This window comes from Drosophila elegans, unplaced genomic scaffold (genome assembly GCF_018152505.1).
Source record: "Drosophila elegans isolate 14027-0461.03 unplaced genomic scaffold, ASM1815250v1 contig_377, whole genome shotgun sequence".
Lineage (NCBI taxonomy): Eukaryota > Metazoa > Arthropoda > Insecta > Diptera > Drosophilidae > Drosophila > Drosophila elegans.
In genome coordinates, this window is record NW_024545760.1 from 164,561 (window position 1) to 189,488 (window position 24,928).

Genomic DNA, 24,928 nt, shown 5'->3' on the forward strand with positions numbered 1-24,928 from the left:
TCGCGTTTAAGGAGGAAAGAGTTAACACCCAAAATAATACAGACAGAAGAAAAGAGTAAGCATCGATTGCACAACAAACAGCAAAACAATGCCCTCAATAAAGCTCAAATAAACTTAGCCACGTGCGCTGAGCTTGCACCTTTTGTTTAACCTAAGTAAATCAGTTCTTAATCTAACTCAATAAAGAAGAGTTTGATTTTTCATAATCAATCTTATATATACCTGTTCATGTTTGAACATTCTGTCTAGGGCCAGCAAGATTAGAGATGTTTTTAAAATTGACATTTAAAATACAGAATTTAACAATATACAAACATTTCGTTCATTTAAAAATTACGTTTTATTAATTAAACATTTTATGAACGGCCTTATGGCTTGCAATTTAATGTTTTTGCTACACTTTTGTACTGCATGTATAGTTAATATTACAACGATTAACATACATATAACTAAAGAAGTATGACCAGATATGTGATGCACATTTGATCCATTCAATTCTATATGCGTTTCTTTAAAATGTGCTTACTCTTTTGATAATCTATCAATTCATGCATTATGGTTAATTGAGTGGTTCTCAAATGGGCTCCAAACAATTTCCGGTATATCCGTGATATCACCTATATACGCTGATGATACCATATCTTACGTTTCTGTTTTAGAATATATTGTTCCACTAAAATATTATCGTCTGTGCGAGCTGTGCAATCCGAGTTAAAATTCCTTCCTCTGGCAAATTGACTAATATCTTGTTTGAACTTTCGTATTGAATTCTTATTTTTGCAGTCATACGAACCTTAAAGTGTCTAATTCAAGTCTAACATTCGCTTATATACACAACAAGTTGGTCTACCTGGCTTGAGTGGTCTTAACTCACATGCCAAATAGTTGACATTACTCCACGGCCAATTTCCTTCACAAACTCTTCTTTGAGCCTGCCACTTTTGGCACTTATTCAAAGAGGTTTCCGTCATTAAATGATATGAGTCGACCTCAAAATTGTACACTAAATACTCTGAAATTAAATTAGCTTTTAACAAACTCTCTTCTGACCTAATTAGAACTGGAATTACCCTATATAATTCCGATGGATGTTTGCTAAATAATGATATTTTAACATTTATTGTCAATTTTTTTTTTCCACAAATAAGCCCCCAGCTGTTAAAAACGTATATACCTCCTTTAGTTCTGTTCCAGTGTTTTTTCAGAAAGATTTTCCTTGATTTTAGATATTTCCCCTTTTAGTTGGCCTAAGTATATTAGTGTAATGCCGGCCATGATTTATATCAATGAGTAAGTTTATTATACCTGTTTGTATCTTTTCACAATCTTCAATTAAACTAGTCAACTGTTACCATAAACAAATTTATAGATTCCCTGTAAGCATAGTAACTTTCTTAAAGTATAGTCTTCATATTCTATATTCGTTTGTTCATGTATTTGAAATTACTATTAACTTCTTTATTTGTCCTTTTGCAGATCATTATGTTGGTTAGCTAACAAATTTCGCATATTTTGCTCCATTTGTACCCTATCGTCTTCATCCATTATTCCAAACAGAATGTGATATAGGGACCCCATAAACCGAAATGTAGCTCGTTTCTTTCTTGGTTTGCTATGAGCCAAAAACAATCTATTATTTTTTTCTAAATCAGTCAGCTGTTTAATGTATTGTCTAAAAACCTTCAAAGCTATAAAGCTTTTCACATACCCGTCTCATATTGCTTACTAGAGTGCGTCCTTTGCTCATCATTTCAAAATAAGCATCCATATTGTAAAAAACGACTAAATTCCAAGAGGAAGAGACAATTTCCACTTCGCCCATTGGATCCAAATATACAGCTGACGATTTATTTATCGTTTAATTTTATATTTAGGTTATTTTCTGAGGTATGTGCTGCATTAAACATTTGACAAAATATCATCAGTGTCACCATACTCATTATCAACCCCTAGCTTGGATATCCTAGAACCACCCCTAGTTATCATTTTTGATTTGGCTTCTTCTTCGTTATTTTCGGCAGCTCTATTCCTATATCGTTATTTTTGGCAGCTTTATTCCTATAAGAGGGCAAATTTTGCTGATCGGTCGAGAAATGCATGCATCTTGCATCTTTACTACCCGAACTTTCTCATCCTTACCTTTATGTACTACTTCTATCTTTCTTAACGGCCATCTCGATGGATGACAACATTCATCCTTTATTAGAACTACTTGTCCCTTTTTTATAATGGTCATACCAAGCGATTATATCGATATCAAACATATTGTAAAAACATAATTTATTTGAAATTGTAATAAAAGAAAAGTCTGTTACGTCGGTGTATTATTGCCCAGTCCAAAGGACTTGGGCCGGAGGAGTTGCGTCCTGGGTAAGCACGCTGTGTGCCGGCTCAGCTCGCCGGACGGGGTGGGTTCTTTGGAAACCACTCCCTCCTCTACCTAACAAGAATTAATTTATCGTGCCTTAGGAAAAATATAAAGCTCGTTCAGTTCGTTTTGTCATTTGTAGTCGCTGCCCACAAGCTTCTCAAAAAGCAGCGTGTGGCTATTTTACCCTGCCCTTTCATACGTTCCGTATGCCGATGGATCCCTGCCGGCCACTGCAATTCGATCCCCTACTGTCCATGTCGTCAGTCGAAAGTTACGTCATTGTTTTTGACCCGAGTTTTTCCATTTGCACCAGCTTTCCCTTCTATAGATGTTTACCAAGACATTATTGAGTTCTGCTTCACATTATAATTTATTAAAAAGATTTTTCATTTAATAAGGTGCATATTTAATTGACAAATAAAATTGTATATTTAAGTTCCAAATTAATTAAAAAGAGAAATCTTCTAAGCGGTGTATAAAATACTTGTATTAAGAATGAATATAAATTAAAGAATACTATTTGGAGTTAGTTATAAAAATAAAAATATGGATATTACATGACTCTAAATTTAATGTATGAGGATCATATATATATACCCTGTGAATTAAAAATAAAAACCCAAAAATGGGAAAAAATTATTTAAAAAGAATGAAGCGAAGACGAATTAAAACTAGAAAGAAAGAAAACTTCGGCAAGCCGAAGTTCATATACCCTTGCAGCTAATGCAAGAATTAAACATTTTTGAAAATATTAAAATTATGATTTACTTGCGTATACGTTTAAAAACATTGAAGCTATGATGATTTGCAGCTGAATTATTCGATAGTTATTTTATATATTTTTATTATTTCTATGGGAGATATATGATATAGTCGTCCGATGTTGATAAAAATTTAAACCATAATTCTTAAATATTTAACCATTGCTATATGTCGAAGAACTAAAAAAAAATTAAAAAAACTTCAAAGATATAATTTTTTTCATATATTTTCCCGATTGTTCCAATGGAAGCTATATGCTATAGTCGTCCGATTTTGATGAAATTTAAACCGTAATTCGGAAATATTTAACCATTACGAAGTTTCGAAGAACAAACAAACAAAAAATTAAAAAATATCAAAGATATAATTTTTTTTCATTTATTTTTCCAATTGTTCCAATGGCACCTATATGCTATAGTCGTCCGATTTTGATGAAATTTAACCCGTAATTCGGAAATATTTAACCATTACTAAATTTCGGAGAACTAAGCAAAAAATTGGAAAACAGCAAAGTTATAATTTTTTTACATTTATTATTCCGATTGTTCCTATGGGAGCTATATGCTATAGTCGTCCGATTTTGATGAAATTTAAACCGTAAATCGGAAATATTTAACCGTTACTAAATGTCGACGAACTAAACAAAAAATTAAAAAAACAGCAAAGTTATAATTTTTTTTAATTTATTTTTTCGATTGTTTCTATGGGAGCTATATGCTATAGTCGTCCGATCCGGCTCGTTCCGACTTATATACTACCTGTAATAGAAAGACAACTTTTGGGAAAGTTTCATGGAGATAGCTTTAATACTGAGAGACTAGTTTGCGTAGAAACGGACGGACATGGGCCAGATCGACTCGCCTAGTGATGCTGATCAAGAATATATATACTTTATAGGGTCGGAGATGTCTCCTTCACTGCGTTGCAAACTTGTGACTGAAATTATATTACCCTCGGCAACGGTATAAAATGTTTTTAAAAATGAAAAACCCAAAAATGGGAAAAAATTATTTAAAAAGAATGAAACGAAGATAAATTAATAATGTTTTTAAAAATGAAAAACCCAAAAAAGGGTAAACATTATTTAATACGGTGTTGTGTGTGTGAGAGTGCATAAAAATGTGTGTAATACAACTATCCGCCGCGGTGGGGATGCTGCCTTTCGCAGCTGGCATTCCCCACGGGCCCAAAAAAGTTGTAATAGAACAATAAAACAGTGAACCTGCCGCGGCGATATGTCCACGCACCTCTAAGTGTGGCGTATTCGCGGGCACAAAAAAAACTGTGTATAAAACAAAAGAAGCAATACAGTGGCGTGGATAGCTTTTTGATATGGGGGGGGTATGACTCAGAAAAATATCCTGTTTTTTTGTAAGTTTTATTTTACACTGCGATAATAATCCGCGTTGCACAGTCGTGTACAGAAATTGGTCACATTTTTCACATTGATAAGTTGCATTATAAAAAAATTCTCTTATCGAAGAAGAAATTCAAGCTTTCGAGATTTTTTTGCTAATTCATCAATGACTTCGTCTGCTGTGATTCCAATGTCACGATGCATTGCCAGAGCTGCCAAATCATTCAAGCGGTCCTATAATAGACAAATCAGACAATAATTCGAGTTATTGTTGATGCATATTCGATAGTATCCAAACATTTCGATGGAACATGATGAACTCACTTCTATTATCGTGTTCCTTTGAATTGTTTGTATCCGTTTCAAACTTGAGAATGTTCGTTCCGCAGTAGACGTAGATACTGGCAATGTAGCTAATATTCTTAGCAACATATTGGTATTTGGGAAATTTTCTTCTGGACAATCATCCAGCGCTTTCAACGAATTGTTAGGCTTGATGTCGCCTTTACGGATCAAATACTTCTTCCACATTTTCAACTCGATGAGAACAGCAGTTGGCCCAGAATCAAGAAATTTTTGATAAAACTCGACTGTTTCTATAAATTTTTCAGCTGCTTTGTCGATTTCAGATAAATCATGCTTGAAGAGCGCCGAAAACCCTTCTAGTATTTTTTCGTGATCGATAAATCTCTCGCCAAGATCCATGATGTAGAAGTCCAAAAATGGGTTGAACACCGTGACATGGAAGTATTCTTCTCCACTCTGAACATCAGGATTCGCTCGATTTTTTTTGTCTGCTCACTTTTCGTTTGTGTTTGATTTCAATGTCCAAAGTTTCAGCAATTTTCTTTGCAGCTTCGAAAATTCCAGGAAACGTATCTGCTTCTGCTCGAATCCTTTTCAGTTCAACGCGTAAATCCTTGGCGAGATCCATAGCTTGGACCAAGTCTAAATCAACCTTTTGAAATTCTCGACTCAGAGGCAAAGAAAGTTGGTAAATCACGTTGATAACCTGTAAATCCATTGCATTTTTTAAATTTTTCGCGTCAGTTTCCGAGGTTCTCATTTCGTCAAGAGTTTTGTAGACAAACGGAAATAATTCATGAAAATCGTCTACGGCTTCATATTTTGACACCCATTGAGTCAGATTCAATCTTTTCACAGTTTTCACACTTGGAGTTTCATCAGATTGTTCAATAGTGTTCTCTGGAACAGGTGTATGGAAGAAATTGTAAACAATTTCTATGGTGCTCAAGTAGTCTCTGATGGCAGGTACCTTGCTGGTGAAAGATATAGCAAGATTCAAAGAATGTGCGGCACAGTGAACGTATAAAGCATGTGACGCATAATTGTCACGTATAATTGCTTGAACTCCATTATATTGATCAGACATATTCCTCGCCCCGTCGAATCATTGGCCGATCAAGAAAGTAATATCCAGTTCGAAATTTTGAAAATTTTCAACCATTAGCTTGCCAAGAACATTACCTGTAAATATGTACATCGTACGATTGTTTACAAATTACAAATCATTCTCTAGAAAGTGCGTCTGCAGCGAAAAAAGGAAATTTCTGGAAGGATTTATTTTATATTATGATTTTTACCTGTAGTGGAAGCTGTTGGGATAAACTTTACAAAATCTTCATGTACAATATGCTGGCCGTCGTCTTTCTTACTCACGTATCGAATGCAATTGGTAACTTGCTCAATAGTAGCTACATCTTGAGTTTCATCCATCAGAACAGAGTAAACTTTCGCAGCTTTGATTGCAGCTATCAGTTTTCGAGTCAATATCTCATAACATGCATCGATAATTTCGTTTTGGACAGTAGGGCTTGTATATTTGTCACGTTTCCCTGGATCTTCTAAATGACTGAGAAGAAGTGAATCCCCCTTGGCTCTATATTTCAATAAGGCTCAGAAATTCCCTTCATTTGGTCCGGTGAAATCATTTTGGATGACTATTTTGCCACTATCACGGTGTCCACGCAAAGCCAACTCTTGCCGCCCGAGAACGATAATAGCTTTTTTCTGTTTTTCGCTAGTTGTTGCATACGGGACTCGTCAATCAAATTTTCAACAGATTGGCTTTCATTTTTTGCAATACGCAGAAAATTATCGCTGTCAGCCACTGCATTGATGAGATAATATTTTTTCTGGTGTTCTTGAAAAGTCTGAAGCATTTGAAGTCATTAAATAAAATTCAAAAACTATGATTTTTCAGTGGGTGAAAATTCAATTTCAAGATAAAATGATTTTTTCAATATTTCCACTCAATTTATTGAACGTCAACGTCAAAGGTTTTTTGACGGATACACAAATTCGTGATAATGTCGATCTCTAGTTAGACAAAAAGTAACTTCAAACATAAATTGGAGGTTTTCAGCGAGCAAATTAGGATTCCGAAGTAGCTCAGTTGCTTAGAGCACTCGACGCGAAATTGAGAGGGCCCGGTCTCGATTTCTGGCTCGGATGATAATTATGGTACACACCTCTTTTGCTTTCTTCCAATTATCGAATTTCACTTTCACCAAATTACCTAAAGGCTGTGACCCTTTCCCACCGCTTACAGCAAATGCTACACACGGAACACAAAATGCACCATGATGCAATTCTGAGTAAGCAAGCCAGGAAAATTCATCAAACCATTTGTAATAAAATTTTATTTTTCGAGTTTCGAATTTTTGCAGCAATGGAAAAAAGTAATTTTTCGGCGGAACCCAAGCATTTGTTAATAAGTCCAGCCTCTGAGATTCACTTAGTCTGATGCCAATAAAATTTCCGACGTCGTGTTTATTTATGTTCCGATAAGGCGGATGATGGTTATGTTGTTTAACGTTTTTGTTGTATTCACTACATGAGCTTTGATCGCCCGTGTTTTCACTACCCGATGCAGCATACCGAGGTTTTTTCACGGCTGTTTCGACAGATGATTGCGCTTCTTCATTGTCTTCAGTTTTTGGAGGTTTGCAGAATTGTTTTACAGGTACTAAAAATCGGTTTGATATTTTAGTCTGAAATAGGAAATAGCACTGGAAAATATTTTTTTCCAATTCTTTTTTAATGTTGTTTTTGGTTTCAAACTAGGAAAAAGCCGAAGGTGATAATAAAACCAAAGGCTCACGAATGTGGAATGCATTTAAATAGGGCTGCCCAGTAGATTGTGTGGCAACCGTACCTTGTAAGACGAAACAAATACGGACCACCGTGCCCAGTACCCAATAACCGCACCAAGAAAAACTCACACAAGTATTAACGCACAACGCCTCAAGAAGAAAAAATCTTACAAAACTATACGAATTTTTCACTAATCGAAAACAAAATACTAATAAAATATTTAATTTCAGAACTCTGTAAGAACACCACAAGACTACAAGAAAACGGCTAAAAACACACACAAATCAAAAAAAAAAAAACCCACAGAATCTTTGCGAAGCGAAAAGGAAACCAACGGGTGAGTGAAACGTTTAAATAAAACAATTTCCCCTGAATAAAAAAATATAATAAATAGTAAGGAGACAAACTGTTACCCGTTAGGCCCATCTACATTTAAATTTTTTCACTTTATCCTTTCAAAATAAAATATACGGTTTGACAAAAGAAATTTTTTTTTTTTTATTTAGCAAAACTCAGAAAATAAAAAATTGAGGAAATGAAAGAAGTATTGAAACGCCTTGATGCCTCCATGACAATCTTGACTGCCCAAATGGTAGAGTTGAAGAACGAGAAATGTAACCCGGTGGCGGAAATACCGCTAAGGAATCATCAGTCATACCGGATTGTGTAAAGGAATTGGTAACATTTGAAGAAGACCCCGAGAAATACGTCGTTGAGCTGTATTCGACACTGATTCGGCTTAGAATGCATAAGTTTGCCCTGCGGCAGACGTAAAATATGTATCGCCAAATGTTGGTGGTCGAAACTGACCGAAACTTTAGAACTCTCCTTGCCGATTAGGTGTTTAATGCGGCTAAGAGAAATGGCGCATGCTACAAAGGTTATTCAGAAAGATTTTTATGTTGACAGTTTGTCGACTGGCGCCGGACGCGATTAGGACCTGCAAAGCCATCGAGACGATGTCAGCTGTCACTTACGGAAGGCTCAGACCCTTGGCGTGGTTTGGTTTCCAGTTAAAAATTACTTTCAATTTCGGTTGGATGACGAAATGTTTTGTCGGTGATTGCAGAGCCTGTGGCAGTGCGTGTATTCCAATACGTGGGAGACTTTTAAAGCAACGCTTCTGCAGCTTCCGAAACGTAGGATACCTTCGTCAACACCGATCCGCAAGTTCCGATTTAATAAAATGGCTTCGCTAACGCTTCCATGCGAGCATATACTCAAACTGCTGGAGGTTTAGAGGTGTCTTTATTGACCGCTAAATGAAAAGTAGCTCGCCTCAAGACTTTGCCTCGCCTTTAGCTGTGCGAGGCTCACATTTTAGCAGATCTTTTTATTTGTGTCAGGCCATTGCTAAATTATCCAGTTTATCAAAACCCATCCTTCGTTGCTGGATTTTGTGTCAAGAGATTCAGGAGTGGTCGGTGAACGCAATTTGGATACATGTTCCCAAGGTAGTTAGCAGACATAGTGTCCCGTGGATGTGACATTGATTAGTTAACAACGTCCGGTGGGTTCGGTGGGCCTCTGTTCTTGCTCGACACAGAAATTAATGTAAATCGACATTTTGAAATGCCGGCTGAAGTAGTCAAAGGAATTATAAAAAGGTGCAGAAAAGCAGTGGAGGATCGTGCGAGTGATAGCAGATAAATAGGTTCGAGTGGCGGACGCAGGAAGGAGTATACCGACGAGCTGTCCATCGGCTGACCCCTTTGTCCGTGCTGCTTGAAGAACGTCGTCACTTCAGAGGAGGCGGTGTTTGCGCACTTGGCGGTTTTATTTGAAATTTCTAGTTGTAAGACGAGAGCGGGAGACAATTAAGCTATCATTCGCTCTTGCGAATTTGCCTTGTCTCTCGCCCCTTAGCTTAACATAGTTATGTTCGCCAAATAAATCCGTCCCTACTGCAGCTTGGTTAATGCAAACTCGTAATAAACTTTCACCTTTTACTTACGTACTGTTCAGAAGAACACAAATAGTCATAAGCTGCAAGATTTAATGAGCTCTGGGTATGTCATGTTAATATATCTAGAGCCATAATTTACGAACTGTTACTCAAAACAAGACATGGGTGCAGTTCTTAGCACTTGTAATCTGTAAGTGCAGGCCACTTGAGGTGCCCAATATTATCGTCTAAGATGTGTCTCACAACCTGCTCCCCCTGTGCGGGGACAAAAGATAAGTCTCCCGCTCAGGCAAACAGATGCGGTCTCTGCGTTGGCCATAGACAAGACTAGAATAAGAACTCTATTTGTTAAGCCCTGTCGGACACGCCGGGTGGGTTGTCAAGCTCAAATCGCGACAGAAGTTGTGACAAAGCGCCTGCACTTAGCCGCGTGATGCCGTGAGGACATCAGCTACCTGTGTCTCAATTCGGAGACTTTAGCTCTAAGTCTCGACGTAGCGATCTTGTTTCCTTGATGACTCCGCATTGATCTACTTGGTTCTTCACGTTGTTTCCCCGTTTACCGGTTCGCTTGATGACTGATACTTGTTGACTAATAGAAAACGACTGATCCAGCTTCCTGCGCTCGGCCTGCTTATATAGGCCTCTGTTTACCGCTAGTTATCGGCGTCTCCTTTGCCTTTTGCCCTCTGTGCACGGCACCAATATCAGGGTCCGAAGTCTGGTGCCGTTACGTTACTTCCTTCTGAACACGGCCCTTCGATGTTCCCTTTAATTGCCGCCTCTCTCTAACTCTCCCTGTCATTGTCTGGTGCTCAGGGCACCACTATCTCTCCCCGCACTACCGTTACTACGGGCGAATTCACCGCGTAACTGGTAACTGGTAAGCCACTGCTTGCATTCGTTTATTCTGCTTGCTTTTTAACTTTTGGGAAGTTATTCAACTCCTCAGAAGATGTCGACGGAAATCTCCACTATCTTATTGTTCAATATTATCAAACATTTTTGACCGTAAATCAAAAATATCTATATTTATTCCACTCAATAAAGGGTTAGTGTTATTAAAAAATACTGCCATTAAAATATTATTATTTTGATTGCTTAGCACTGTATCCCTAATAAACGTAAAATTTATTTGGCACTGAAAAGCAGAGTTCGAATAGCAATCTTTATTCCGTTTTTCCATACCACGTGTTTGACCATTTGCAAAAATACTATCACCAATATCAACAACTCCGGAAGTTATTGTTAGCCCTAGTTTTTTTTGAATGGTTATGACATACGCCAAACATAATGGAAATTGTGTTCGAATTAAAAAACATTTTATTAATCTGAAATTTTGATTCAATGGGTTCAATTTCATGTTAATTTTCTTCAAACTGGACAGACATATTCGTACATTTATTTTTCTTATAAAATATAGGCCACTTGAGGTGCCCAATATTCTCGCCTAAGATGTGTCTCACAACCTGCTCCCCCTGTGCGGGGACAAAAGATAAGTCTCCCGCTCAGGCAAACAGATGCGGTCTCTGCATTGGCCATAGACAAGACTAAAATAAGAATCTTAAAAACAAAGTTTCGATAAATAAAACAGTTTTAATTCAGAATTCAATGTAGAAGATTGTTTCATTTAGTTGGCATCCCCTATTGCAGTCGCAAGACCATCGAATCATGTACTTCGGACACTTTTAGGCCAGACTCACGCACCCAGAACGGGCTGTCCCTGGAGAATAAATTGGTGTTGTGGTGTCCAAATCCCAAATCCCTTTAAAGAGAACTTTCTGTTCTTACCAGGGAAAAATACAATTTGACCAGTTTCAATTGTAAGAGTGTAACATGCCTAAAATTAAATTCAGCCTGAAAGCCGACTTAAGTTTCTGTTGTAAGCCAAGCTCAAGCGCTCGTTGCCAATTAAAAAACGCATTCGATAATGGGAGCAGCTGAGAGGTTCTTTGAAAAGCTAATTTTTGGCACCTCTCAGCCAACAGCTGCCACGAAGTTCCTCCAGCTAGCCTAGCTGACCAATTCCCGGTTACGGCCACGTTCTTCTCTCTCAAACCGTCGAACCAGTTAGACCACCAAGTTCTCCAAAATTCAAAGTGCACTAAAATAATCAAGTAAATGTATGTGTTTCATCCACAATTATCAAAGATTGTGCTGACACTATCAAAGTAATTGCAATTGCACAAAGTTTGTGCTAAACTGACAGTTCCCTGTAGGTCGAATAATTTGACCCTTCTAGCGCTGCCGCAATTGTGCGACCCGCATCGCTGCCACTGCAGCAGCCAGATCCACTCATCAGCATTATTTTTGAATACGGGAGCTGAAGAAATCATCAGCAGACCTTTTTCGAGCGCAAATCTTACGTATGTGTAATGAACAAGAAATTCTCCGGTACAAGTGCAATGTCTAATAGTGCGTTCCATTAGGTTGTGTCCCACGAGTTTTCACATCGAGGTGTGTGTTCTCAGAAGCACCCCTTCAGCAGGTCCAATCTGCCGGATAACTAAAAGATGGGCTCCAACATTCACATTCAGGAGGATGACCACCTAAGCCACTCTTATCTAACTAATTTGTAGTATAGGCAGCATCCGCGTGGTATATCGTGTCTAACCTTACTTGGCCCAGCCGCGCTTGTGCGATCGGGCGTATCCTATCTTTTTTTTTTTTGTTGGTGCTGCCTTTGCCAACCATATCATCCAGGTTAAAAATTGCCAAATTAATTAATTAAAATCACAATGTACAAACAAACACCGACATGCAAACCTACAACTGAGTAATACGACAATCTTAAATAATTCGAATTTATCATGGAGAATCCACTTGTATCCACTCCAATCGTATTTTGCGGAGCACGTCAATTAAATGGGCTTCAAGGGAATGTAAATTAATTAATGAAAGTTAAATATCGAAACGATTCGTTTGGTTAAAGAAAAGAGGAAAAAATTAAGTTTATTTTAAATTAAATTTTTTGTTTAATTTCAATTCTTTTTTTTATTGGGTTAATTATTAATTGTTAGCCGGCTCGAGGTCAGGATGTTGAAAAAAAACACAAAATTATTTTAATTTTGGTTATTTGTCAATATATTTTGGTTGCTCTTCGGCAACCGTCTTCAGGACAACTATAAAATAATTACAACGATTTTAATATTTTTAACAAACAGAAAACAATTAACATTTCACATACATTTAATTTACACGTCTGCGTCCGGTGACGTGGAGTTGTTAACTAATTTTTCTTTCCCTTGTAAGTGTCTATATAAATGAGCGCAATTGTCAGTGTCCGTTTTGTAGTTCATCCGTATGTCTGTAGGTGTTTTTATGTTATGTAGCATTTCTATGGTGAATCGTTTGGCATAGTGTTGTTCTTGAGATAAAATACTCGTCTCTTCGAAGTTCGTTGAGTGATTACTCTTGGCACAGTGGGACATGAGTGCTGTATTTTGCGCGTTCGTATGATGTCTAGTTTTGAAGTCCGATTTATGTTGTGCTAGTCTAGTTTTTAGTTTAGATTTTGTTGTTCCTATATATATATCATGTTGCATATTTCGTTGTTGTTGCCGTTGCACGGTATTTTATATATTACGTCTTTTTTGTCAATTTCATTTATCTTTACACATTATCTTATCTTTTCACATTATCACTACTTCGGTCGCGTGTAGACGTGTTTTCTTAACGCTCCGGAAAAACAATAAGCCACTAAGTCGTAAACGTTCAAAAAAATTTATAAACGCGAGGTTTTGCGATTCGCGATGCTAATTCGCATATCGTAAACTAAAGTTTTAGTTAACTAATTAATTAATATTACGCTCTACCAATAAATGAGTAAGAACGTGGATCAGCGCACTCAACGCCAAAAACAACAAGACGAAGCCCGTGAAAAAATTCAAAGAGAGCAAGACAACCGTCGTCTCTCTTTGGCCCGAAACAATGCTTATTTCTCGTTCACGAGTAATACTCTAGAACCGAAAGTGCAAGAAAGTGCAAGTTTACTGACCGCCGAAAACCAGAGAGCTAGTTCTTGCTCTCCCTCCCTGCTTTTCACCGCACAAACACCATGGAGTGAGCAATGCAAAACTCCAACCGAGCTTCTGCCACCTAGTGCAACAACAACAGTAACTACTACGTCAACTACAACGGTCTCTGTCGCCAACAATGGAATAACGACTGCACTCTCTTATTCTGCAGCGGGTAAAGCAACAACCAAGTGCAAAAATCGGGTCAAACGGCAAAAACAATGCTACGGTAGAAAAAATTACAATTCCGCAAGCGGGTTCGGCCATGCAGACAGGCATGGTTCGCTATATTAATATTTTCAAGCGCAAGCTAACCCCCCCAAAAAAATCTGACGGCAATATGCCCAAAATAAACCGTACCAACAAACGCCCTGAAAATCTCGGGCCATTAAATGAAAATAGATTTTCCATTCTGGCGGAGCCTGAAACAGAGTACGAAGAATTAGCCCCAAAGAAACTTAAGCCCCCACCTATCTTTATTCGGGAGAAGATCTCCATCGTCCTAGTCAATAAAATAGTTGAGCTTGTCGGGGAGGATAACTTTCATGTTATTCCGCTTATGAAAGGGAATATAAGCGAAACCAAACTTCAAACCAAAACCGAAGATGATTTCCGAGTAGTGTCGAAGTACCTAAACAATGCCAAAAAGAATTACTACACGTACCAGCTGAAAAGTTGAAAGGGCTTACAAGTTGTCCTCAAGGGACCCCTCTGAAATTATAGAGGCTTTAAAAGAATACGGTTTTTGCGCCAAAAATGTTATAAATATTATGAACAAAAACAAGAAGCCGCAACCACTTTTCAAGGTCGAACTGGAGCCAGACAGCAGAACTTTGAAAAAAAACACACAAACGGAACGGACCAGTGCAATGTACAAACTGCCAGGGCTTACTGCACCCTCAGGTCAGTTTGTGTAGCTTGTGGAAACTGCCACGGCTCCGAACCCTGCCCTGCCAACAAGGGAGACTCTCACTAAAAAGTGTGTAAACTGCCAAGGAAACCACACAGCAAACTACAGAGGCTGTCCAGTCTACAAGGAGATGAAAAGTCGGATGCAAAGAGCGACAACGACACGCCAGAACATTTACATGAAATCACAAATGACACCCGAAGTTTTCTTCGCAAAAGCAGCCAGGTCATCATTTGGCCCTTCAATTACCACCAACAGCATTTCCTACGCCAGTGCTCTAAGATCAGGCACAGCTCACATAGAGCCGACAACTGATAACATACAGCAGGCCATGGGACAGCCACAAAGTAACATGGAAACTATGATGATAACTTTGCAACAAAATATGATGGAATTTATGTCCTTCATGAAAACCACCATGCAAACTCTAATGCAAAACCAAAATATCTTGTTACAAATGCTTGCAGCTCAGCAGTCCAAATAAATTATGCCTAGCCTCCGAATAACTCTGTGGAACGCCAACGGTGTTTCACGGCATATACCTGAAATAACTCAATTTCTGTACGAAAATCACATCGACGTTATGTTGCTGGCAGAAACGCATCTCACCAGCAAATATAACTTTCAAATACGAGGATACACGTTCTAAGGCACCGATCATCTAGATGGTAAAGCACATGGCGGAGCCGGCATCTTAATAAGAGACCGTATCAAACACCACTTTCACCAACGATTTGCAAAAAATTATCTGCAAGCTACATCAATAAAATTACAGTTGGGCACCAGTAACCTTGCCATTGCCGCTGTCTACTGCCCACCCCGCTTTTTAGTCTCAGAAGACCAATTCATGGACTTCTACAATTCACTTGGAGAGCGATTCATAGCAGCAGGTGATTACAACACCAAGCACACACACTGGGGATCCCGCCTTGTTACCCCCAAAGGAAGGCAACTATATAATGCACTCATCAAAAGATGCAACAAACTGGACTACGTTTCACCAGGCAGTCCTACATACTGGCCAACAGATCCTAGAAAACTACCTGATTTAATTGATTTTGCTGTGACAAAAAATTTTTCCCGCAATCTAATATCGGCAAAATCGTTTTTGGATCTATCATCGGACCACTCACCAGTGCTAATAACTCTTCTTCAAAGCCCGGAATTAATCGAGCACCCTTGCAGGCTGACGTCGCATCGAACCAACTGGCTGAAGCTCAAAAAGTACGTAAGTTCCCACATCGAACTAACTCCACAGTTCAACTCCAAGGAGGACATCGACTGCTATGCCAATGCACTGGAGTCTGTACTCGTCGCAGCAGCCAAAGTCTCTACACCGCAAGGGAGGGATGGGCACACACACCAACACAAAACTAACCTTGAAATCGAACAGCTTGTTTTGGAGAGAAGACGTTTGAGGCGTGCTTGGCAAACCAGCAGATCGCCATCCTCAAAACATAGTCTTAAGGAAGCTGGTCGCAGACTTACCAGGGCTCTAAGGCACGAAGAAGAAAAAGCACAACGCCAGTACATTGAGAAACTTTCACCCACCAGCACCAAGCATCCCCTGTGGAGGGCCCACCCAAATCTAAGTGCGCCGGCCGAAACAGTAATTCCCGTAAGAGACTCTTCAGGCAGCTGGGCCAGAAGCGACAAAGACAGAGCCTGTACATTTGCTTTACACCTTCGAAATGTTTTTCAGCCAAACCCTGCAAATAATTCATTCACACTACCGTCGCCGTCAATTCGAGGTGGAACTGAGATGGCGCCAATTCTGGTCCAAACAAACGAAGTTGCAAAAGTCATCAGCGAGCAATTAAAAACAAAAAAGCCCCATGCGGTGATCTAATAACTCCTAAGATGCTAATTGAACTCCCAAACTGTGCAGTTAAGGTAATTTGTAAACTATTTAACGGGATTACACGACTTGGCTACTTCCCAAAAAAATGGAAAAAGTCGGTAATCATAATGATCCCAAAGCCAGGAAAAGATCACACAATACCAGCCTCATATAGACCGATAAGTTTACTCTCGTGTCTGTCAAAACTGCTCGAAAAATGCCTTTTGACACGCATAATCCCATATCTGAAAGAGCACAACATTATTCCGGCGCATCAATTTGGCTTTCGAGAAAGCCATGGAACAATAGAGCAAGTTAACAGAATAACAACAGAAATACGAACTGCATTTGAGTCTCGGGAATACTGCAGTGCGGTATTCCTTGACGTTGCGCAGGCTTTCGACCGAGTCTGGCTCCATGGCCTTATGCATAAAATCAGAACGTTACTACCGGAAAACACTCACAGGATACTTGAATCGTACCTTTACAACAGAGTCTTCGCCGTGAGATGCAACACTACAATATCCGACGATTACACGATAGAGGCTGGAGTTCCTCATGGTAGCGCCCTTGGTCCAACTCTATTTCTCCTTTACACCGCAGATATTCCCACGAACGAGCGGCTAACTACTTCTACATTCGCAGACGATACCGCGATGGACTTCAAGATTCTGCTCTACAATTCAACGCTTAATCCAGCCTGGACTTACGGCTCCCAATTGTGGGGAAACGCGAGCAGCAGTAACATCGACATTATTCAGCGAGCACAATCAGAAATCCTGAGAACTATCACTGGGGCACCTTGGTATGTTCGGAACGACAACATCCACAGAGATCTTGGCATTCTACCCGTAAAAGATGAAATTTCAAAACAAAAGGCGTCCTACCACACCAAGCTAACTTCTCATCCAAACCAGCTCGCCAGGGGCCTAGCCAGGGTTTCCAACCGGACCCGATTGCAACGAAATGACCTTCCAGCTTAGCAATAGTTATTAGAGCCCTTACATCCCGCGTCAGTCAACTTGACTGTCAGATATAGCTTTTTAATTTAAGATTTTATATACTTATTGTTAGTCTCAATTCAGAGAAGATTCAATAAATAAAATGCATATGTAATAAAAAAAAAAAAAAGAAAAGCTGTATTTATTATGATTTGTTTTGGGTGTTTGGAGTTAATATCGATGATTCGTCCGGACGCAATTGGTTTCTTGTACCATTTTAATTTTAATCGATTTCCACGTCTAATTATTACTGAGTCCAAATAAGGTATTTGGTCGTTTTCTTCTAGTTCCATTGTAAATTTTATATTATTGGTGAAAGAGTTGAGCATGGTCAGTGTAGTTTTAATGTCATCCTCTTGAATGATTGCGAACAGGTCATCTACGTATTTTGTCAGTAATCTTGGAGGTTGTCTTAATTTTTCTAACGTGTTTTCCAGAAGAGTTTCCATTACAATATCTGCATTGACCGGCGATGCTGGCGATCCCATAGGCATTCCTTTTAATTGTGTGTAAAAATTGTTTTCAAATTTGAAATATCTGTTTTCTTGAATACAAAATTTTATTATGTCCATAAATATTGCTTGCGGTATTTTACTGTGTTTTTGTATAATTGTCCATTTGTTTTAAATTATATCCAGTGCTAGATCTGTCGGTATACTCGGAAATAATGAAATTACGTCAAATGAAATTAATCTTTCATCGTTGCCAATATATGTGTTGTTGATTTTGTCTTTGAATTCTTCTGAATTTTTTATGGTACATTGGAGTCTATTGTTATATTTTTTAATATGTCAATTATGTATTTGCATAGTGCATAGGATGGTGATCCGGTGGAAGAGCAGATTGGTCGTAGAGGGGTTCCTTCTTTATGAATTTTTGGTAGTCCATATATTCGTGGTGGTAAAGCTGTGGTGGTTGTCAACTTATTTCTTTCGATCCTTGAGATAAGTTCCATTTTTAATAGTTTGTCCACTATTTCGTTATTTTTTGTTTGTAGTCTAGAGGTGGGGTCTTTCCTTAATGTCCGGTATGTGTTCATATCCTTTAATATGTCCTTCATTTTTTGGTTGTAGTCATCTTTGTTCATAGCTACCGTCTTGTTACCTTTGTCTGAGGTCAATATTAAAATGTCGTCATTTTCTTTAAGAAATCTCCTTGTTTGTCCCACTGTGTCTAGTATCGCACGATCAAATGCACTTTCTTTGTTTGATGTTTTGTGGTCTTTGATAAGCAAAGAGAATTGGGTTCGCGCCTCTTCTTGTTTTTCTTTGTCAATAATAGTTTTGAGGATTTCCTCTCCGTCCGCAATGTATTTTAAGAGAGGGAATTTCTTCTTCTCTAATGGGAGCGCGAACTTTGGACCCTTCGCCAAAAGTGATTTTATTGCTGGCGGGAATTTTTTGGCTGTTTTTTTGTTGTCTGTTAGAACTTTGCTCCGTTCCATCTGCATTCTTTCTAGTTTCCTTATTTGTCTCATCTTGGTTGTTTTTGTTAGTTTTTTGGTAATGTTCTGCTCGCTCTCCATAAATGATGCGAAGTCGTTCGGGTCTAATTGTTTTTGTAACATCTTTCTCTTATCCTCTCTCTTTTTGATTATTTTTTTTTGTAGATGATGTTTATGTTTGATTAGCAAGCTTAATATTTTCATATGGTAGTAATGTGTGTGTTTGTCCATTTGTTTATGTCAAAATGTATATCCTTATCGCCTGTTAACAATTTGTGCCTCATAGTGCTGTCTTTTATGAATTTGGGTATTATTTTTGTCTTCCTACATTTTAAAAGAAATTTAATGTTTGTATTTAACTTGGTTAATTTAGTTGACGTCAGTTGAAAATTGTTAATCGTTGGTCTTGCTTTGTAGTAGTTATGTTTAATTTCCGCATATCACATTTTGGATTGTTATGCTATCGGCGTGCCTTCCGTTATTTTATCTAATTGGTTTTGGCGACCTTTCCAAAGTCAATTAATTGTTAGCCGGCTCGAGGTCACGATGTTGAAAAAAAACACAAAATTATTTTAATTTTGGTTATTTGTCAATATATTTCGGTTGCTCTTCGGCAACCGTCTTCAGGACAACTATAAAATAATTACAACGATTTTAATATTTTTAACAAACAGAAAACAATTAACATTTCACATACATTTAATTTACAAGTCTGCGTCTCTTTCCCTAGTAAGTGTCCTATATAAATGAGCGCAATTGCCAGTGTCCGTTTTGTAGTTCATCCGTATGTCTGTAGGTGTTTTTATGATATGTAGCATTTCTATGGTGAATCGTTTGGCATAGTGTTGTTCTATAGATAAAATACTCGTCTCTTCGAAGTTCGGTGAGTGATTACTCTTGGCACAGTGGGACATGAGTGCTGTATTTTGCGCGTTCGTATGATGTCTAGCTTTGAAGTCCGATTTATGTTGTTGTTGTTTTGTTGTTGCTAGCCTAGTTTTTAGTTTAGATTTTGTTGTTTCTATATTTATCATGTTGCATTTTTCGTTGTTGTTGCCGTTGCACGGTATTTTATATATTACGTCTTTTTTGTCCATTTCATTTATCTTTGATTTTGTTCTGTTGTATATAGATTTTAATGTGTGGTCCGGTTTATGTGCGATACTTATGTTTTCTTTGTCGTATTTTTTTTTTTTGGTTTTTTTTTTTAACTGTCAATAACTTATTTGATGTTTTAGCTTCGAATACGCTAATTTTCCAAAATTACTTTTTCAATGTTTCTGGCCTCGAAAACGCCACAAAAAAAAAATAACCGCAAAAAATATATCCGCCCACCGTTTACAAAAATGTTTTATTATTTTTTGATTTAAAAAAAATGAAAATATTCTATAATGTTCCTTTTGCTTATTTTTTTGAAAGCAGAGTCATTTCATTTACTTTGTAATGCTTAAGGTGCTGGCCTTAGCTCTGAGTCTCTTACCACAATCTCTACATTGAATTCTGAATTAAAACTATTTTATTTATCGAAAATTTGTTTTTAAGATTCTTATTCTAGTCTTGTCTTTGGCCAACGCAGAGACCGCAACTGTTTGCCTGAGCTGGAGACTTTTCTTTTGCCCCCGCACCGGGTGTGCAGGCTGTGAGACACATCTTAGGTGATAATATTAGATATCTCAAGTGGCCTGCACTTTCAGATTACAAGTGCTAAGAACTGTACTGAGTAACAGTTCGTAAATTATGGCTCTGGATAGATTCACATGACATACCCAGAGCTCATAAAATCTTATACACTCTATTCATTCTGTCTTTGTCGGTGTTGATGTCTTTGCAACCATTTAAATCAGCTTGGGCGCCTTTTAACGGTATTACTTTGCCGAGGTAGCTCGGGGTAGCCATTAGTCCTTTCCACAAACTTTATTTGTCTTAGATTTGGCCGAAAATTAGGATGCTGAAAGAGAGTTCTCAATCTTTGTTTCTCTTAACGGAAATTAATAGGGTGGTCCAACGGGTGTCGAAGGGGTGTGTGGGCGGACCAGCCGAAAGGAGGTGCGGATGGAACAAGTGCTGCCCGCGGGGCGTTTGTCTGGTCTGCTTGCTGCGTTTCGATGGTAGCGGACAGGTAGCTTATGAGCGGATGACTGGCTCCCATTCAGAGACAGTTGTTAAACCTCAGAGATACTCCACGTTCAGAGAGAGTGGAATAACCCCAGAAATGCTCCAAGCTCAGGGGGAGTTTTAGGAGCCCCAAATGCGGCTCCTCGCAATGTCAAACTCTCATTATATGATTTTCGCACTTAGTTGGTTGCCAGCGAACGTGGATGGTCTTTATATGTGGGTGTTGAGCAGTGGACTAACATAATTCAATTCTCTTGATGTTAATGCGTAGCCTACCAATTGGCCAACGGTGATGCGCTGGAGAGCAACTGGTGGATCGTAGACGTTAACTTGTAACTAGGTCGACGTTTGGAGAATGATGCGCAAAGAGTGGATCTGAAGACACAGCGACAGCCTCTGAAAATTGCGATCGAAAGTTGTGTAACAGCTCTATGAGTTGGATACTGACTTTATTGAATAAACTTAACGGCTAGCAAAGGAGGTGGAAAGAGAAACTGCAATTATATATATTATTTGTATTTTACCATAGAAAAAATGCATTGGGAACACAAGCTATTGCCCAATATATGAAATCGTGGTGTCAGCTAACCGTATTGTTCTGGCGAACTGCTGATGGTTCGGCAGACCTACTGTCTTTTTGGAAGACATACTTGGCTGTAATTCATTTGATCTGATATAGATTTGTAAAATTCTTGTTCTTGAGCTGGTCTTAAGAGGTCGGTACTTTTTGTTAGTTAGTTTTGTGGACCTCATAAATTTACAAAATAGAAATCGAATGCCTCCTTAAGGGGGTATTCTACTCTCGCAATTTCAAAAATCGATGTTTTTTTAAACGTCTTCATTATAATTTCAAACAGTTTTTAACATGGGTGTGATTCGTATTCTGTTCATATCTATGGCCTACCCAGAGACCGCATCTGTTTGCCCTGAGCGGGATAGCTATATTTTGACCCCGCACAAGACCTTAGTGCAGTGTGGGAAACATATTAGTGATAATATTTGGAGGCTTAAGTGGCCTGCACTTATAGATTACAAGTGCTTGCAACTATTCCCTGGCATGGTTTAGGTATCAGATCCTAAATTATGGCTCTGGAACGATTGACAAAGTAACATGTACAGAGCTCATAAAATGCTATATTTGGTACTATTAACATCTTATAATATCCCACGGAGTGGTTTGTTTGTACCTAACTTGAGAAAGCATTCTTAAGTGCAATGAGGGAGATCATTACTACCCTGATATCACTTATAATCAAAGACATTCTATGACCGCTCGCAGGAGGTCATTTTACATGTTATGTGTATATAAATTTTGTTTGACTCAATTGACTGTTATGTTCAGCTCATATACATATATAAGTTAACACCGAAAATAATATAATTTCCCAGGCAGAAGAAAAAGATAAGCATCGATTGCACAACAAACAGCAAAGCAATGCCCTCAATAATACAATTTCGAAGCAAAGCAAGGCCCTCAATAAAGCTCAAGCGAACTTAGCCACGTGCGCTGAGCTTGCACCTTTTGGTCAGCGATCGTGGGAATGCAGAATAGCCAATTTCCAAAGTTGATCGAACTCAACTAAGTGCATACAATAAAAACAATAATTTAAATGCACTGACCAATTACAATTAAGTTTGGTCAAAAGCAACGGCGACCAAGAGCAGCAACCAATAATAAGAAAGAACGTCAGCAGAATGACCAACAGCGGCAGAGACGGCGGCAGCAATGGATCGACGCTTAGCTATAAAAAACAATTGTTTAACCTAAGTTAATCAGTTCTTAATCCAACTCAATAAAGAAAAGTTTGTTTTTTCATAATCAATCTTTTAAATGGCGCCCGAACAGGGACCTGATTAAAAACCGCGAAAGGATAACAAGTTCCGCGTCTCGCAAAGTTAAAAAAAGTAAAAAATTCTGACGTTTCGTTTCGAACCTCCGCCTAATCAGTGAGAAGTGAAAAACCAAAAATCCCGAGATTCGGAAGTGCAAATACACCCTATAATAAAAAATCTCACACCCTAATTATTAAAAGACAACTTCCGAATTCTGAATAACAAAAATTAAAAAAATTAAATTAACTTTTTCGCTGCTCATATATCCATACCCAAAATGACCGAACAAGATTTGGCAGACAGACTCGCGAATCTTACCGGACCCTCATCAGTCAGTACCACACAAATAAACACGCGAATCATGACCGAGAGGGACATTGAGGAAAAAATAAAAAAAAAACAGTCTTAGACACAAATCTCAGTAGCCTAGTAAATGAAATACTTAATCCCAATATAGATTTTTCCAAATATACAGATACAAATCAGCCCATAGCGACGAAAACTTGTCACACAACCTCATATTTTCGGTAGAAGTTCCAATTAACGCATTTAAAAACCAATTATTTCTACAGACTGCCGATACAGATTCCTATAGTTTCGAAATGCTATTCCCAACATACCACAGACTCATAATTAAACAAAAATCTTACACAGAAGAAAAACTTATTGCAATTTTAACTAGTAGACTTCACCCTAAGCTGATAAACGGAATTATTACATCCGAAGGGGTAATGGGAAAAATTCAAAACATTTACCCTACCTATTTCAAATCATACAAGGTAAGGTTCACTTAAAACGAAATAGACGACGTAACCTCTGAGTCCCAACAAAACGAAATAATTACTCTCGAACATAAAAGAACACATAGAGATGCAAAAGAGAACAAATTACAAATTTTGAAGAATTATTTTTTTCCACAACTTACTAAGAAAAATCAAGCAATAGTTCAAGCCTGTCAAACTTGTAAAGAATCAAAATACGATAGGCACCCCCCAAAAGGAGAAATCCAACCGACCCCTATTCCTAATTATCCAGGAGAAATAGTTCACATAGATATTTATATTACCGAAAAACATAGAGTCTTAACGGGAATTGACAAGTTTTTAAAATATGTTCAAGTAAAAATTTTAGAGTCAAGAGCATCCAAAGATATTAAAAATCCGTTGAGGGAAATGTTAATTGCTTTCGGTATGCCGAAATGGATAATAATGGACAACGAACGATCATTTGGCTCAGCAGCAATAAAGTTTATGTTAGAAGGTGAACTCAAAATATCAGTACACACCACTGCTCCGTACGCATCGACAAGTAACGGACAAATAGAAAGGTTTCATTCAACCCTATCTGAAATCATGCGGTGTCTCAAAAAAGACAATGCGAGCATATCATTTGAGGATTTAATCTTTAAAGCAGTTCAGGAATATAATAAATCGATACATTCTGTAACAAGAGAAAGACCCAAAGACATATTTTTCAGAAGCACAATCTCTAGTTCAACAGAAGACATAGAACAAAAACGAGAGGAAATAAAAAAGAAAATTAAAAATAACAAACAGCCGACCTCGAATACCACAATCAAGAAAAAACATTACCAAAACTTTATAAGTCAGGCGAAACTGTACACGTGAAAATAGATAAAAGGATAGGAACTAAACTTACACCTAGATACAAAGCCGAGAAAGTAGCGGTAAACAAAACGACCACCATTAAAACACAAAACGGGAAAATCATACATAAAAATAACATATGATCATCATTTTTCACATTATTTTTACCAACATGCTTGGGGATAACTACAGTCCTCGACTATTCCAAATTCACAAATCATCTCATTTGTAACCGGACTAGCGGCTAAACAAGACGGAACATTTAAAATCATTCACGTCTTTAACCTACAAAGCTATGAAGAAACTCTGGCGAAGTTAGAAGAATCATTTCATTCACTCACCTCATCTCATCCATTACATCCATATCTTTCTTATGAACTAAAACAGATCCAAACGGATTTACGCATACTCCAAACAAAAAAGGGCAATAGTAGCAATAGGTACTGCATGGAAATGGCTGGCGGGATCACTTGATCACCACGACTATCAGATCTTAGAAGATAAGATAAATGAGCAGCTAGAAAACAACAATAGACAAGTAGTAATTAACAGATTAATTAATCAAAAAATAAACAAACTTTCTAATGCTACTAATGCAATTTTGAAAATTACCCAGAGCTCGGAAGAAATCGTAAATCAGAAAGCAAAT